At 47.1% G+C, this 18,831-nt stretch overlaps 1 protein-coding gene across 3 annotated transcripts in view; it reads left to right on the plus strand.

The window, feature by feature from the left end:
- Positions 1-18,831, plus strand: part of ARHGAP19 (Rho GTPase activating protein 19) — a 54,068-nt gene that overhangs the window by 1,206 nt on the left and 34,031 nt on the right. The gene's annotated exons all lie outside the window — the stretch shown is intronic.

An 18,831-nucleotide genomic window follows, 5' to 3' on the forward strand; every position in this document is an offset into this window, starting at 1 on the left:
CTTTTCCCCAACCGAGGAAGAGCTCTGCGGAGCTTGAAAGCTTGTCTCTCCCGCCAGCACACGTTCATCTAATAAAACAGTGGTTCTTAACCAGGAGTCCAGAGAGGTCTTCCAAGGGGTACATCAACTCATCTAGAGATCTGCCTAGTTTTACAACAGGCTACATAAAACACTAGCAAAGTCAGTACAAACTAACATTTCATACTAACAATATCTTGTTTATACTGTTCTATGTGCTGAAATGTAAGTACAGTGTTTATATTCCATACAATGTATTGTATAATTGTGTGGTAAAAATGAGAATCATCCATTGTTCAGTAATAGTGTGCTGTGCCACTTTTGTGTTTGTGTCTGAGATTGTAAGTGAGTAGTTTTTAAGTGAGGTGACACTTTGGGTATACAGGACAAATCAGACTCCTCATATGGGTACAGTAGTCTGGAAAGGCTGAGAACCACTGCAATAAAAGATTCATTCACCCACCTGGTCTTTCTAATATCCTGAGTCAATACAGCTACACTTACCCTCTGTACAAATAGAGACAGCCCCTGTCCCAGAGAGCTCGTAGTCTAAACAGTCAAGCCAAAGGAGGGAAATACAATTGCTATCCCTATTTGAAGGGAAAACTGAGGCAAGGGGCGTTTAGGTGAGTGGCGTGTGGATCTGCTGGAGGCTTGTGGCAGAGCTCCTGGTTCAGTGCCTCTTGTCTCTCTGAAAATGCCTTCTCTGAGGGCAATCTTGATATCACTCGCCCCCCACCCTGGGCAGTGACACTTACTTAAAATCTAGTATGGAGACAGACTTACTTCAAAAAAAACCCACAACACATTCCTGTCCTGTTGGGCAACCCTCCAGAGCCAAACCCCAGCAGGGTTCTTTCTGCAGTTAATTATATGATGGCATCTAACACCCCCTCCTGTTCTTATCCAGGGCTTTGTTGGGCTTGGACAGCAGGATCCTTGTTCTTCTACACTCCACTACATTGTCTGCTCACAAGAGGGGGTGGGGGAGCATTACTTGCCCACACAATCCAAAGCAGCATCTAGGTGCCTCCATTTACCAGCCTAGATCACTTGTCCTTGTTCCCGTGATCATGTTCGTGTGTAAAATGTCACCCCACATTGTTCATGTCTTTGAAGTGGGTGTGTGTGTCCAGAGGTGCCAATCAGGAACTGAATCCTCATTGGGCTGGGCACTATGTGTGCAGGAAATAACAGGCCTCTGCCCCAAAAGCTTACAGTCTAAGCCAGAGGGTCCCCAAAGTGTGGGGTGCACCCTCTAGGGGGGTATGGAGGAATGTCTGGGGGGTGCAGTGGAGCCCAGGCAACGCTGCCCAGAGGCAGGGAGGGAGCACCACTAAGCCCTCCCTGCTCTGCTCTGGTCCTTCCCCCAGCTGCATCCCCAATTCTGGCCTTGGTGCAGTTCTGCTTCTGGTCGTGGCTCTATTGGCCTGGGACCAATGCTGGGGGCAAAGCAGGGAGTGGAGCCGGACCTGGGCGCTGCCTGGCTGCGGCTCCACTCCCACTCCTGCCCCCATCTCCAGCTTCGGCCCCTGGTTGTGGCCGGGAGCCTTGGCCACTTTACCCCTGTTCCTCCTCTTCTTTCTCCCCCCCCCTTCATCCCCCTGAGCTGCAGCCGCTGCTGTGGGGACACAGATGAGTAAGGGGCAACAGGAGTTTTTAGGGACAGCTGATCTAAGCATATAACCAGTGGGGAAAACAAATGGGGGGAGGACAGGGTAGCACTGAAATGGCTCTTTGATGTTTTAAGTAGCAGTCATACTGAAGTCCCCCAAGTCTTGGTGATGTGACACATTTGGCCTGCATTGCTCCATTCCTGGCTGTAGCTGGGTGTCAGACACTTCTCCCTCCTTAGCAAATAGCCCTGTATTATTTATTTATTTATTTTAGCGGGTTCAGGCAGTTTTCTCTTAGTTACTTTAGAACCTATTCTCATTTGGTTCCTTCTCTGCCCCCCTGGCTCTGGGACTTTGGCTTCTGGAGATGGGTCCCTTTGCTTGCGTCACTCCCATTCTGTTGCTTTCAGGCACTGTCCTTTCTGTGATGCCCTTGCATAGAGCCAGCAAGCACACATCCTGGTTAAATGGCAGAACTGGACCAAACTCGCCGAAACTGTTCACCAGGCACCTTGTGTGTTCCATAGTGTTCTGTTCTCCGGAATCCAGGCTGTCTGTAGGAATCCGCGGGGGGGAGTAACTGGGAGAAAGATGGAGGTTGTCGCAGCCCCTCCATGTGATGGGTTTCCCCAACTGTTTGTGTCAAAGGTGCTTAGCCTGACAGGATCCTCAGCCGATGTAGGTTGCAGCTTTTGTCACGATGACGTTATTTCATTATCTGCACTTGGCAAGAAAGTTGCATCCTTCTCTTCCTGATGCAGAGCCCTCACTCCACTACTCCTGGCCTTTCCCACTTCCTGCTTGGATGAGAGCAGTATGCACTACATGGGGGGCTTCCTCCTCACACCATTCCGAAACTGCAGTTCGGGCAGAATGAGGCAAGCCGCTCGCTAAGAGCACAGCACAGGTGTAATTGGCTGTCAGCCGTCTCCCAAGAGATGTTTTAATGTGTTTGCCTTTGGCTTCCCAGCAAGACCTCCCCTCTCTCCCTGTGTAATGACATGGCAGCTGTGATCCTCTGAGGCAGGAAGTTCTGAGTGGCTCTGGACCTGGCTTCTCCCCTGGGTTTGCCAGAGCTCAGATTTGATCCTGCCATGATTCTGCTTTGCGGGTGGGGTTGGTACCCTGCAGGGGACAGCTGGATTATGGGCTCGCTCATGTGCTTTAGGGTGGGAGAGGCCCTTTGAGGATGGCCCTCCTTAGACTCACTTCTGTCTGGAACTTTTTTAACATGTTTGATTTAATGTGTGTAACTTACTTTGTAAAAGTGCTGAGGGGATTAATGGTAGTGCAGGAATCTGTCAGTGCTCCCTGGGCTTGGTTGAGTGCATGGAAGAGAACTCTGATGCATCCCTCTAGTCGTGGCTCAGTCAGGAAATACATGTTTCAGGGTGGGGGAACCCCCACCAATTTCCAGATTCTGAGGACAGCTTTTTTCCCCCCTGACATCAACTGCCTTGTGTCCATACAAGTTCTTTTTTGATTTTATCTCTTGTCTTATCCTGCTTTCATCCTCTTTGCAAGCAGCATAACATTAGTGTGGAATGAGTATATATTCTGCTATGTGGTTCATGTGGATGCATCCCCATTTAGAATTAACTACATCGCTTCAAGCAGTCCTCTTACTGCTATCCCACTCTACTACTGATACCTAGACTGGCCTGTCTGTTTACCTGTGTGCCCTCCACTGCTCCGGGGTCTCTTGTCTGGATGTCACCTTCCTATTTAAATGCTGTTTGCCGTGGTGTTGAAGCCACATTGATCTCAAGAAATGAGAGATACAAGATAGGTAAGGTCATATCTTTTATTGGACCAACTTCTGTTGGTGTTTGGTTGAAGGTACAGACTTTTAGGTTCTGAAGTTTGTACTTTCCACCAACAGGAGTTGGGCCAATAAAAGATATTACCTTACCTACCTTGTGTGTCTCTCTTTAAATGCTGGTATATGGCCAGGTATGCCCCTTTGTGATTCTACCCTTTGGTAAGTTCACATACCTGGAATCCATTACAGCAGCCATGCCTGTACTTCTGTGTGCTCCTATCTGGAGGTCCTGGGTGTCTTTGCTCTCTGGGGAGAGGAGCATGTCAACTCCCATCTTAACAGCCCTTACCAGGGTGTGAATATCTACAAGTGGCTATTGGAACACATGTGGGGAAAAGGGGCACTCCTGGGACGCACCCCCATGCCCACTGAAACCAAAGCTCAAGCAGAACTATGAAAAAAATAGGGACCAAAACCAAGCCCATCAGTTATGCTCCCGCTACACATGCATACTCAGAGCTGGATTGGATTTTTGCCAGGAGGTCACTGCAGAATCCTGCTATATTGTGGCTGTTTAGAACCGACCACAGACCCTGTGAAGAAATTTCCCCAGAGTTACGATATTTTCAGCACACCTGAGCCAGAGACCCTCCCAGCGATGGTCCCTGAGACCCAGGTGGAGAGCCAGCCGCACACTACTGTGAAGGGAACCTCAACCAGTAAGTATTTCGTGTTGCGTTACAATCAACTGGGCACTGACTGTCTAGGAGGATTTAAGTAACTTTGTCTACCACTTCCCCCCATCCACAAGGCTTGTTACCCGTCAAAGAAAGCTATCAGGTTGGTTTGACATGATTTTGTTCTTATCACTTTATTAGCTTCTAGATGTTGGCAAATTGATTGCTTAAGTATTTGCTCCATTATCTTTCTGGGTACAGAAGTTAGGCTGACGGGTCTGTAATTCCCTGGGTTGGATTTATTACCTTTTTTGTAGATGGGCACTAGATTTTTCCCTTTTTCCAGTCTTTTGGAATCTCTCCCGTCCTCCATGACTTTTCAAAGATAATTGCCAAAGGCTCAGATATCTCCTCGGTCAGCTCCTTGAGTATTCTAGGATGCATTTCATCAGGTGCTGGTGACGTGAAGACATCTAATTTGTCCAAGTAATTTTTAACTTGTTCTTTCCCTATTTTAGCCTCTTCTGATCCTACCTCATTTTCACCGGCATTCACTATGTTAGACGTCCAATCGCCGCCGACCTTCTTGGTGAAAACTGAAACAAAGAAGTCTTTAAGCACCTCTGCCATTTCCATGTTTTCTGTTACTGTTTTTCCCCCTTCATTGAGTAACAGTCCTACCCTGTCCTTGGTCTTCCTCTTGCTTCTAATGTATTCGTAGGATGTTTTCTCGTTACCTTTTATGTCTCTAGCTAGTTTGATCTTGTTTTGTGCCTTGGCCTTTCCAATTTTGTCCTTACATACTTGTGTTATTTGTTTATATTCATTCTTTGTAATTTGACCTAGTTTCCACTTTCTGTAGGACTCTTTTTTGAGTTTTAGATCATTGAAGATCTCCTGGTTAAGCCAGGGTGGTCTCTTGCCATACTTCCTATCTTTCCTACGCAGTGGGATAGTTTGCTCTTGTGCCCTTAATAATGTCTCTCTGAAAAACTGCCAACTGACTTCTATTGGTTTTTCCCCTTAGACTTGCTTCCCATGGGATCTGATCTACCAACTCCCTGAGTTTGCTAACGTCTGCCGCCTTGAAATCCATTGACTTTATTGTGCGGTTCTCCCTCCTACCATTCCTTAGAATCATGAACTCGACCATTTCATGATCACTTTCTCCCAAGCTGCTTTCCACTTTCAAATTCTCAACCAGTTCCTCCCTATTTGTCAAAACCAGATCTAGAACAGCCTCCCCCCAGTAGCTTTCTTCACCTTCTAAAATAAAAAATTGTCTCCAATACAATCCAAGAACTTGTTGGAGAATCTGTGCCCTGTTATTATTTTCCCAACAGATATCTGGGGAGTTGAAGTCCCCCATCACCACCAAGTCTTGCGCTTTGGATGATTTTGTTAGTTGTTTTTAAAAAAAAAAAAAAAAAAAAAAGCCTCCCCACCTCTTCTTCCTGGTTAGGTGGTCTGTAGTAGACCCCTACCATGACATCACCCTTGTTTTTTACCCCTTTTATCTTTACCCAGAGAGTTTCAACAAATCTGTCTCCTATTTCCATCTCAACCTCAGTCCGTGTATACGTTTTTAATATCTAAGGCAACACCTCCTCCCTCTTTTCCCTGGCTGTCCTTCCTGAGCGAACTGTAGCCTTCTATCCCAATATCCCAGCCAAGTGAATTATCCCACCAAGTCTCTGTCATGCCAACTATGTCATAGTTGTGTTTATTTATTGGCATTTTGTGTTCTTCCTGCTTATTCCCCCATACTTCTTGCATTAGTATACAGACATCTAAGATACTGATTTGATTTCCCCCCGAGTTCTGTCTTCTCTCCTTTATCCCTGCTATAACAGCCCATGCTCCCCCCCAAATTGCAAACCTTCTCCCAGGTCTCCATGTTCTGGACTTAGCAGTGGGCTTTGGTCACCTGCCCCCTTCGAACCTAGTTTAAAGCCCTCCTCACGAGGTTAGCAAGTCTGTATCCAAATATGCTCTTTCCCCTTCCTCGATAGGTGGACCCCATATCTCCCCATAACAGCATCCCATGGTTAAGGAAGCTGAAGCCCTCCTGGAGACACCATCTTCACAGATAGGCATTCACCTCCAGGATGACTCTGTCTCTGCCTGGGCCCCTACCCTTGACCGGAAGGATAGAAGAGAAGACCACCTGCGCTCCGAACTCCTTCACCTGTACTCCCAGAGCCCTGTAGTCACTTCTGATCTGCTGAGGGTCACACCTCTCAGTATCATTAGTGCCCACATGGATGAGTAGCGTGGGGTAGTAGTCAGAGGGCCAGATCATTGACAGTCCCTCTGCAATGTCTCTGATACAGGCCCCTGGCAGGAAGCATACCTTCCGGGATGCCATGTCAGGGTGACCGATAGGTGCCTCTGTCCCCCTCAGAAGAGAGTCTCCAACCACCACTACCCTATGTTTCCTCGTGGGAGTGATGTCTGTGATCTTCCCAGCCTTGAGGGTACATGGCTTCTCCTCCTCCACCTTTGGAGGTGATTCCTCATCACCTGTTGCCAGGGCAGCATATTGAGATGTGAGAGGATGGAAACGTGGCCCTGGTTCTCTGCTCATTGGGCTTTTGTCACTCGCCTGCTAATGATTCAGAACAGTGTCTGCACTGACAAGTTTATGCACAAAGATCATTTCCCTGAAATATTGACTCCACTAACCATGGAACAACTGTGCTGGCCCCGACTCCCCTTCCTGTGCTGCTTGAGCCTCCCTCTCCCTCCCAGCAGATCCTCCCCTACTCCAGATGGCAGAACTGCAGTGGGTTTTATTTAATAATAATAATAATAATAATAATTAAAAAAAGCACGGCTGGCTATTTTTAGAAAGAGAAATAGCAATAGAAAACATACTCTGCATCACAGTTTGATCATTGCTCTGAACTTTTAGCTACCTGGCGTCTTCAAACATACACTGGGATGATCTAAATTGGTTAGATATGGCTATCTAGGTATTTCGGAATTGCCCAAATGAGATGTTTCATAAGCAGAGATGTGGCATTTGTGACTAGATAAGGACATGACCATCTTCCTTTGTTTGTGACAATGCACAGCACTGTTAGTCCCTTTGTAGCCAAATGGGTTCAGAGCAATCATTGCAGAAGTCTTGGTGCTAATCAGCAGGTATAAATGAGAATTTACGGCAAATGTACTGAATTTTCCCCTGTTTGTACAGTGCCTTGCACAATGGGGTCCTGGCTGGGGCTAAGGCTCCTAGGTGGTATGGTAATGCATATAATTAATTAGATAATGTGGCCTTTTTCGGGCTTCCTATATAGGCAGTGGTTTCCTTCCATTTCTACACAAGATGAAGCAGCAGCTTCCTGGTTTGTCCATTTGTTTTTGTTTGGTTTTTAAACAACAAACAGCATCCTTCTCCGACTCTTGGGGACATGCCTCAGAGTAACATAATCCAATGTAAGAATAGCCTGCAGAGGTACCCATGCAATTACCAACCTGCTGCTCTCTCCCTACTTAGCAATGGTACAGAGGTCCTGGGGAAGGGGGAAAATAAGGTGGAAAACCTCATACCATCTCTAAGCATGTCCCAGACTGGGAAGAGCATAGGGAAGGGAATTCCAAAATTGGGGTGCAGGGGAGTGACGTTTTATCACTGTTGGCATGGAAACAATACTGGGACAACAACTTGTATTGTTTGTTCTCCTGGCACCTGACACACCACAGCCCTGGTAGAGAGGAGTGTTCTCAATCTCTGAATGCCTGGCAAAAGTCCAAGGGGGGGGAGAGAGAGAGGACATGTGCCTGCCTAGTTTCTGCATACCAGCAAGACAAGAGTGGAGGGAAGCTTTCATGTTCCTGGCTCAGAAGGAGAGGAGGTCAGGAAGCAAAGAACTGCATGGCTGGACCAAGGGACATTCATGAAAACACGCCAAATGTGATACAGACCAGACCAACCTACTAGAGAACATTATTGCTCTCTGCAGCCTGTCAAGGACACTGGGACTCCCCTCTCCCTGAACTCCAAGGGACATGCCATTCCACACCCCTCGACCCCCCCCCCCCCCGAGGAAAGGAGAGCAGTATAAGGCCATGTATGTGTGTTTGTGCCCCTATTGGTGCAAAGATGTATTCTCAGCACTTTGGGCAGGTCTGCCCCTTTTCTATTGGTTTTAACTTTTGCAATGTCAATACAGGGTTTTTATTACAACTTGGCTGAAAAGAAATTTGAGGAGGTCCTGCTCTACCTAAGAACATCCACTCCTACTACCATCATTACACAAAGCATGTTAATGTCCTTGGTTACATTACATTCATTTCCCTCCCCTACACCCTGGTCTCAGAGTGGGAGTACAGCACTTCTCTGACTAGTTAGGGGATTTTGCAGAGGCAGCTTCTCTGGCTTTCACAAAATTCCACAAGTCCTTCTGCTCCCCTGTCCTCACGGAGGCTCTCACAGAGGTTGTGCAAATCATAGCACTTATAAGACAAGGCAGGTATTTCTCGGACGCCCTCTGCCCTTGATATCAGGCACCTCCATCTTCCCTTCAGTCTTCCAAATGCACTCTCCATTGTCATTCTGCAGCTGCTCAGGGGAGAGTCAAACAGCTCCTTTCTCCTAGCAAAGTGTCCACTAAAAATCTTTATCAGCCAGGGGAGCAGAGGGTAAGCAGGGTCTGCCACAATGATTGGAGGAAGCACATCTTTGTCACCACCAATGTCCATTGGTGATCATGGAAGCAAAGTTCCATTTTTCATAAAGATCCTGGTACCATGGACCTTTCCAGACCACCCCACTTTATTTTTGGTGAAGTTCATAGAATCATAGAAGATTAGGGTTGGAATAGACCTCAGGAGGTCATTTAATCCAACCCCAACTAAATCATCCCAGCAAGGGCTTTGTCAAGCTGGGCCTTAAAAACCTCTAAGGAAGGAGATTCGACTACCTCTCTAGGTAACCCATTCCAGTGCTTCACCACCCTCCTAGATTTCCTAATATCCAACCTAGACCTCCTCCACTGCAACTTGAGACCATTGCTGCTTGTTCTGTCATCTGTCTCCATTGAGAACAGCCGAGCTCCATCCCCTTTGGAACCCCACTTCAGGTAGTTGAAGGCTGCTATCAAATCCCCCCTCACTCTTCTGCAGACTAAATAACCCCAGTTCCCTCAGCCTCTTCTCATAAGTCATGTGCCCCAGCCCCTTAATAATTTTTGTTGCCCTCTGCTGGGCTCTCCAATTTGTCCACATCCTTTCTGTAGTGAGGGACCCAAAACTGGATGCATTACTCCCAATGTGGCCTCACCAGTGCCGAATAGAGGAGAATAATCACTTCCCTCGATCTGCTGGCAATGCTCCTACTAAATGCAGACCAATATGCCATTAGCCTTCTTGGTAACAAGGGCACACTGCTGACTCATATCCAGCTTCTCATCCACAGTAATCCCTAGGTCCTTTTCTGCATAACTGCTGCTTAGCCAGTCGGTCCCCAGCCTGTAGCGGTGCATGGGATTCTTCCATCCTGAGTGCAGGACTCTGCCCTTGTCCTTGTTGAACCTCATCAAATTTCTTTTGGCTCAATCCTCCAATTTGTCTAGGTCACTCTGGACCCTATCCCTACCCTCCTGTGTATCTACCTCTCCCCCCCAGTTTAGTGTCATCTGTGAACTTGCTGAGGGTGCAATCCATCCCATCATCCAGATCATGACCTTGTAAACTGGAGTAATAGTAATAGGATGAAATTTAATAGTGAAAAGTGCAAGGTCATGCATTTAGGGATTAATAACAAGAATTTTGGTTATAAATTGGGAACACATCAGTTGGAAGTAACAGAGGGGGAGAAGGACCTCGGAGTATTGGTTGATCACAGGATGACTGAGCCGCCAATGTGATATGGCCGTTAAAAAAGCTAATGCGGTCTTGGGATGCATCAGGTGAGGTATTTCTAGTAAAGATAAGGAGGTGTTAGTACCGTTATACAAGGCACTGGTGAGACCTCCTCTGGAATACTGTGTACAGTTCTGGTCTCTCTTGTTTAAGAAGGATGAATTCAAACTGGAACAGGTGCAGAGAAGGGCTACTAGGATGATCCGAGGAATGGAAAACCTGTCTTATGAAAGGAGACTCAAAGAGCTTGGCTTGTTTAGCCTAACCAAAAGAAGGCTGAGGGGAGATATGATTGCTCTTTATAAATATATCAGAGGGATAAATATCAGGGAGGGAGAAGAATTATTTAAGCTCAGTACCAATGTGGACACAAGAACAAATGGATATAAACTGGATATTAGGAAGTTTAGACTTGAAATTAGACGAAGGTTTCTAACCATCAGAGGAGTGAAGTTCTGGAACAGCCTTCCAAGGGGAGCAGTGGGGGCAAAAGACATATCTGGCTTCAAGACTAAGCTTGATAAGTTTATGGAGGGGATGATATGATGGAATAGCTTAATTTTGGCAATTAATTGATCTTTGATTATTGGCAGGTAAATCTGCCCAATGGTCCGTGATGGGATGTTAGATGGGGTGGGATCTGAGTTACTACAGAGAATTCTTTCCTGGATGCTGGCTGGTGAGTCTTGCCCACATGCTCGGGGTTCAGCTGATCGCCATATTTGGGGTCGGGAAGGAATTTTCCTCCAGGGCAGATTGGCAGAGGCCCTGGGGGTTTTTCACCTTCCTCTGCAGTGTGGGGCACGGGTCACTTGCTGGAGGATTCTCTGCACCTTGAGGTCTTTAAACCACGATTTGAGGACTTCAGTAACTCAGACATAGGTCAGGGGTTTGTTACAGGAGTGGGTGGGTGAGATTCTGTGGTCTGCGTTGTGCAGGAGGTCAGACTAGATGATCATAATGGTCCCTTCTGACCTTAAAGTCGGAGTCTATAACAAAACCAGCCCCAGGACTGACCCCCTGGAGCACTCTGCTTGATGTCGACTGCCAACTAGCCATCGAGCTGTCATGGTGATCAGTCTGTCTGCACCATTAGAGAAATACCCCTTTCTGTTGGTGAATGCCGAGGCCTGATGTGGTGTATTTGGTCTTTTTTGAGGGGGTAGGAAATTACAGGCATGTGGGTCCTATCAATAGCCCCTACATAATCTGGGAACCCTAATCCTATAAATCCATCAACTCCTGTGCATTTCTCAGCTTTGTAACTAAGGCGGCAGCACCCTCTTAGCACCAGTGCAAACCTCCGTGACAGCAGCCCCAGGAGTTGATCTACCAACTCAAAACTGTTTAGCCTACTGATCAATAGCAATTGGGGTGTGTGTGTATGTGTTTGTGCGTGTGTGTTAACATCCAGAGAATGATGGCCACACACTTCTCCATACTGATGGGAACTGGCACGTTGGTGTTCTGCGGCCTCAGCTCTGGCGTGAGCTCTGCCCAGATCTCAAGGACAATAGCATTCCAAATCCTCAAGTTCTGCCCCATTGGTGGTCATTCCAGTTCTGTAGCAATGTCCTGTCCCACCAGTTGGTGCTGGGTGGCCAAACACAAAGGTGGAGTGAAGCTGCTCTAGGACAATGTCATGCAGAAGTAACTACTCGGTTTCTTCTCCTCCAGCAATATCTGCGCAATGTTATGCAATGGCTGTCTCCCAGCTCATTCAAAGCCATCTGGCTGCATGACCGCCAATACATTGGGAGCATCCTGTTGCATCCAGCATGCCTGTCAGGATTGCAGTGCTCAGCAGTGCTTCCTACATGCTGTCTGACAAGTTTGAAAAGGGTGCTGGCCTACTAAGACCAGATGAAATATGGGGTACTAAGAAAGGAATCATGGGAGTTTGAGTGCCAGAATTCCTGTAGGTTCTGGTTGGTATCTCACAATACGCTGCAAGAAAAATCCCAGAATGCATAGAGTCTAGTGCTAGAACATTACACCATGGGATATCTGATTGGCTATTTCAGAAGCAGTGCAGAACGGTGTGGATGCAGTTATTCACATGAGAAGTTGCTTAAACCAGCATAAACAAAGTGGTGGAGGTGTAGTTTCGGGATAGTTATAGCAGAAAAACATACAATATTGTATTGGAAACGCTTTCTCTTGCAGACAAGCTCTGAGCCTGAAGGGGGAGCTGTGAGCAGTCAGTTTTCTTTCAAAGGCTATGTCTGCATAGCTGCTGGAGCCTGTCCCTGCGGCAAGGAAAGGCTCTGGCAGGGTGGAGATGGCAGGCTCTGGTAGCGGACCACCACATTACTAAAACTAGCAGTGTAGATGAGGGAGGTGCTGCTTGGATGTGTAGAAAGCTGGGTAGGGTATAGACTCATAGATTCATAGACTTTAAGGTCAGACGGGACCATTATAATCTTCTAGTCTGACCTTCTGCACAACGCAGGCCACAGAATCTCACCCACCCACTCCTGTAACAAACCCCTGACCTATGTCTGAGCTACTGAAGTCCACAACTTGTGGTTTAAAGACCTCAAGGTGCAGAGAATCCTCCAGCAAGTGACCCATGCCCCACGCTGCAGAGGAAGGTGAAAAACCCCCAGGGCCTCTGCCAATCTGCCCTGGAGGAAAATTCCTTCCCGACCCCCAATATGGGGATCAGCTAAACCAGGGATCGGCAACCTTTCAGAAGTGGTGTGCCGAGTCTTCATTTATTCACTCTGATTTAAGGTTTTGCGTGCCAGTAATCCATTTTAATGTTTTTAGAAGGTCTCTTTCTATAAGTCTATAATATATAACTAAACTATTGTATGTAAAATAAATAAGATTTTTAAAATGTTTAAGAAGCTTCATTTAAAATTAAATTAAAATGCAGAGCCCCCCGACCGGTGGCCAGGACCCAGGCAGTGTGAGTGCCACTGAAAATCAGCTCGCGTGCCGCCTTTGGCACGCGTGCCATAGGTTGCCTACATCTGAGCTAAACCCTGAGCATGTGGGCAAGACTCACCAGCCAGACACCCAGGAAAGAATTCTCTGTAGTAACTCAGATCCCACCCCATCTAACATCCCATCACAGGCCATTGGGCATATTTACCACTAGTAGTGAAAGATCAATTAATTGCCAAAATTAAGCTATCCCATCGTACCATCCCCTCCATAAACTTATCCTGTGGGTTCAGACATGTAGCGCACTCTACTTGCCTAAGCTGTGCCTCGCTGTCTACCCTGCTCTTTATACCTGTGCTTGTTGGGCACGCAGTGTCTGGACTCGATGTGCCACCACAAGTGTAGTCACACCCCGAGAGTGCTAGAACAAACATATTTTCTTTAAAAACTCACAACTTGAATTATTTGTAGAGGTTGCAGCATCGAAGCTATGGAAATCCTGTTCATCCGAGGAATGGCCTCTCTAAGGTGAGAGATTAAATCCTGTGACTGATGCAAACAGCCAGGGTTCTTATGTGCCCTGGTGTATGTGGTGTATATCCCCGTGCTCCGGCTGCCTGCCCCTCCCTTCTGAAGGAGGCAGTGTGTCTCCACATCATTTTGAGCTTGCTTGGCTACTTGCCATTCAATTAGACCAGTGGTCTCCAAACTTTTTTGATCGCGCACCTCCATCAGTAAAAAAAAAAAATTGAGCACACACCCCCTGCCGCGCCGGCTATACCATTTTTGCCAAAGCAAAAAAAAAAAAGGCCGCTCGAACTCCCGCCCTAAGTGTTGAAGCAAAAAAAGCGCTCCTCCTGCTGTGCACCCCCAAGGATCCTCTTGCGCACCCACTTTGGAGACCCCTAAATTAGACAATGAGAGGGAGTGAATGCTACTGTTCCCTGGAAAGAGCCAGTTTGGATGGATGTCTGTGAAAGCAGGATTGGGCCCAAGCCTGCCTCCCAGCTCTGCCTCTCTAAGGGTTTTAATTAGAGCCAGTTACAAAGATTGTGCAGCCCTGAAAGCTGAGGAAATTGATGCTGTTTTTCATTTTTAAATGCAAAATGTTGCACCACAGTGGTATGAAGGGTGAGACTTTCATTGCACAGCAATCTAGGGCAGGGGTCGGCAATGTTTGGCACGTGGCTCGCCAGGGTAAGCACCCTAGCGGGTCGGGCCAGTTTCTTTACCTGCTGACGCGGCAGGTTCGGCCGATCGCGGCCCCCCACTGGCCGCGGTTCGCCGTCCCGGGCCAATGGGGGCGGCAGGAAGCTGCGGCCAGCAGATCCCTCACCTGTGCTGCTTCTCGCCACCCCCATTGGCCTGGGACGGCGAACCGCGGTGAGTGGGGGCCACGATCGGCCGAACCTGCCGCATCAGCAGGTAAATAAACTGGCCCGGCCCACCAGGATGCTTACCCTGGTGAGCCACGTGCCAAACGTTGCCGACCCCTGATCCAGGGAGTCAGAGTTAAGGTTCCCCTAGTAGCATTATCTTTGCCCCATTGCATGGCTACGTTACAATCAGGTTTTTAATTATCTGATTATAGCACATGCATGTGCTGTGTGAACTACATCAGGTTACATAGAAAGGGAGAGTTTAAGCATTAAACAGATTATTCACTGTTCAGTCTGGCTGGAGGAGCAGTACAGTGCACTATGCAGTTCCCTCCCATGTTCCTGTTTTGCCCTTTTCCTTAGACTTTATTGATGTAAAGCAGCTGCCTTTTCCCTCCGGGGGCAAATGGACTTTTAGTAACGTTTTTCAAGAACTAAGTAACTTCTGGGCTCAGACCAAACCTGAGCAACTTCACTCTAAAATGTCAATTTCTTTCAGAAAGTTCTAAGCACCTGAATAGCGGAGGTCAGTGAAAATGCTATGTCAGCCGTAACCAGTCTTGCCATTGCAGTGTTAGTTGATACCCCGCGTTGCTGTAGTTAACGAGCAGATTAAAGCAACAGACAATTTGACTTTCCCAAGTAAGGGCACTTTTCTGTACGTCTCTAGATCCACAGCAGAGTGTGGTCGATGATGCTTGTCAGGTCTGTTTGCTTTAACTGATGAAACTCAATTTGATTATGACCGATTATAGCAATAACTCGACTATTCTAAATTCTGGGACTTTGTAAACTTTTGGGTATTGGCTAAGATGAGTTATTGGGGAAATCTGAAGCCTGTACAACATTTTATCTTTGAAATTAGAGTATCCTAAATAAATGTGAGGAAAGCAGGGCAAGGAAGCATTTTCCATTATGATTTTTGTATATTGTGGTAGACTCTAGAAATACAAGTCGGGGATTGGCACCCCATTGTGCAAGGCATCTGGGACACACAACAGAAAGCTTGTCCCTGTTCCAAGGAACTTATAAATATAATCTATGTAAACATTACTAAATATTTATATTTTAAATGTGTATATAGAAAAATAAGATATTCTATAGCAGGGGTGGCCAACCTGAGCTGGAGAAGGAGCCAAAATCTACCAATGTACATTGCTAAAGAGCCACAGAAATACATCAGAAACCCCCCTATCAACTTCCCCCCAGCGCCTCACGCCCACCGGGAGCCCCGCCAATCAGCGCCTCCCCTTCCCTCCCGATCAGCTGTTTCATTGTGTGCAGGAGGTTCTGGAGGGGGAGGAGTGAGGGCATGGCAGGCTGAGGGGCGGGAAGGGGTGGAGTGGGGTCCGGGCCTGTGGCAGAGCCAGGGGGTTGAGCAGTGAGCACCCCCTGGCACATTGGACAGTTGGCTCCTGTAGCTCCAGCCCCCGAGTTGGTGCCTAGACAAGGAGCTGCATATTAACTTCTGAAGAGCCGCATGTGGCTCCGGAGCCACAGGTTGGCCACCCTGCTCTATAGGAACATAGAAGCCGTGCCTGCGGATGATCAATGTAAACAAAGTGTCTTGGGCCCCGCCAGTGGATTACCCTGACGGGCTGCGTGCGGCCCATGGGCCGCAGGTTGCCCACCATTGCCTTGGACTTTGCTAGTGCACTCCCCTAGCCAGCTTTCATAGTGGCCAGTTGGGCTTTTGGCATAGGTGGTGGTTTGCACTCGTGTGGCGCCTGGCCTAGTGATCTGGCATTGTCCATAAACAACACAAGGGGAATTAACACAAACAAAGGGAGTCAATGTGAGAGAGAGAGAGAGAAGGAAATGCCTCCCTCCCAGGGGGTATCTCAAGGGCTGCGAGTTGCAGGTGGGCTCTCTTCCCAGACCTATCCCCAGCTGAGCTGCGCTTCTCGGCTCCCTGAGCATCTCTTGCAGGTGGGGCAGGGCTGGCTGAGCCCAGAGCAGCTCCTTAACCCTTTGTCCAGTGTGGGGTTTGCATACCTCATCACAGGCCTTCCCAAAACACCCTTGCAATAACTTATTACCCATTCCTATGAACCCATCTGCAGTTCTTCCATTTTCTGCTCCCCGTTCCATGTTTCCCTGGATGCCTGTCCATCTCTGACTGGCACAGCTGGAAACCGCCTCCAATTTCCTATTCCTGGACTTCAATGGGCCTTTTAATTTATAAAGGTCACTTTATTAGTGACCCTTCCTCGCACACACAGATGCCTGGGTATCGTTATTGCTAATCAAAATGCAAATGTAAAGCAGGACCCCATTTCTGCACAGAAATAAAGCCCCCATAGGCATTGCACACAATAAATCTGTTAATCTGCAACACCGCAGAGTGGGTAACCTTCAGACAAAGCCCAGTGCTCCTGCCTGCTATACCCAGGGTAAACAGGGCGACTGGATGTGCCCCACCTACACACAGTTCACAGAACAGCAGCAAAGGGGAGACAGGCATTTGCTCAGACATGTTGTTTCTATTTTCTGCCTTGTTTGCAATTAGGTTTTCTTTCATCTCTGCTTTTATAGACCACTCATCACCATGGTATCTGAGTGCCTTACATCATCTCAAAGTACACAATACAGGAACAAATGGCTTGTTCTCCTTTCCTACTCTCCTCCCCCTAATTACCCCAAGGTTTTAATGTTTGGTTGGGGGGTGGTTTTGTTGTTATGGAGAAAGCTTGGACAAAGCAGTAGGCTCTAATTTTGCTCAGAAGATTCATGGTGAGCCCAGCACCTCCTGGGAGTGAGTCCCACAATTATGGACAAGTTGCAGAAAAAGCTATCAGGCACACAAGTCTCACTCTAGGGGTTAACGGTTCCATTATTTCAGTGGAGAGCAGCTGTTGTCAGAGGTCACAATCATGCAGGGTGAGTTGATCCCTGAGTCAATCCTATGGAGGTCTTTGAAGATCAGGACTAAAGTGAGACCTAAACTATGGTTACTGAGTTTGTGGAAAGAAAGTTTGGGAAGCAAACAAATGGGATAATGTCTCCAGGAAAGAGATGGGATGTGCGACTGAGCATTGCCATTATAGTGGGATACACGAGAAGTAAGTGCTATTGAAGTGCTATTGACTTAATGGAGTTACATGAGTGTAAAATCTGTGTTTGTGAAGTTAGAAGCAAGCCCAGACAATGTAAAGCCAGAGCAGAACGTCAACATGGGTAAATCAGGAATTGAGTGAGAGGAACCATTTGCAAGCAGTGATGGAAGGCATGGAGCACAGACCCTCCTGGCTAGGAGAGGGGTAAAAACTGGGATGCTGGAAGGCCAGAAGGAAGTTAACCACTTGAGTGCTATCTGATGTACCTGGCAGATGGGGAAAAGTTCATCTCCAGTGCTATGCTGTGTACCTCCTACCTAGGTTCTTAATGAAGTGCCAAGGTTCCATCAGAGTCATTGCACAGTGGGAATGCCATAACATTCAGCAGTAAAAGGGTTAAAGTTTGACACAATTAGGCAGAAAATGGAAGAAAGACTCCACATGTAATAAATTAGAAATGTTTAGAACATAGAAGACAAAGGCTAATGAAGGAAACGGTGAAGTCACTAGGAGATATCAAGGGTTGAGAGAGACGCAGACAATACTAAATAGAAAAATGTAATGGATTCTTTGCCTGGGTCCTCACAAAGGAAGATGGGGACACAGACGCCACAAAGGCATATTTTTCTTCAGGGAGGAAGAAGAAATATCTCAGAAAACTGAGATTGTGCCAGAACAAGAATCAAGGAACGAGAATGTCCGGAGACAAAGTTCCAGGGTCAGACAGGTTTCATACCAGATTTCGGGACATGGGGAAGAGGGACAAAAAAAAATGGAAGAACCTGTAGTGGAATGAATCTGTTAGTCTCAAAGGTGCCACAGGACCCTCTGTTGCTTTTTGTAGTGGAATGACTAGAAGATGATGTATTTCACATCCTTTGGTACCTAAATGTGTCTCCTGTATTTAAGAAAGTTCATTAGGGCTTCCCTAAATCAATTTATTATGGCGACATTAGAAATTACTCTAATTTTCATCGGGCATTAACATTATTAATATTGAATTAACAGAGTTAACATGCGTCAGCATGGAAGCATGTCCTCTGGAATGGTGGCCGAAGCATGAAGGGGCATACGGATGTTTAGCATATTTGGCACATAAATACCTTGCAATGCCAGCTACAAAAGTGCCATGCAAATGCCTGATCTCACCCTCTGGTGACATTGTAAATAAGAAGAAGGCAGCATTATCTCACGTAAATGTAAGCAAACTTGTTTGTCTTAGCGATTGGCTGAACAAGAAGTAGGACTGAGTAGATTTGTAGGCTCTAAAGTTTTACATTGTTTTGTTTTTGAGAGCAGTTCTGTAACAAAACAAAACAAATCTACATTTGTAAGTGGCGAACCGCGGCCACTTGGAGTTGCGAGCGGCCGTGCCTGCGGACGGTCAATGTAAACAAACTGTCTCGTGCCCCACCTGCAGATTACCTGACGGGCCGCATGCGGCCCGCAGGTTGTCCATCACTGGTCCAAGGATATGGCTTTAGCATGATTGAGAGACATGGTGACGGCTCTGTAATCACTACAAAATGGAACCATGCTTCAACCCAGACAGGGGACCTAGTG

This window comes from Chrysemys picta, chromosome 7 (assembly GCF_011386835.1).
Source record: "Chrysemys picta bellii isolate R12L10 chromosome 7, ASM1138683v2, whole genome shotgun sequence".
Taxonomy (NCBI): Eukaryota; Metazoa; Chordata; order Testudines; family Emydidae; genus Chrysemys; species Chrysemys picta.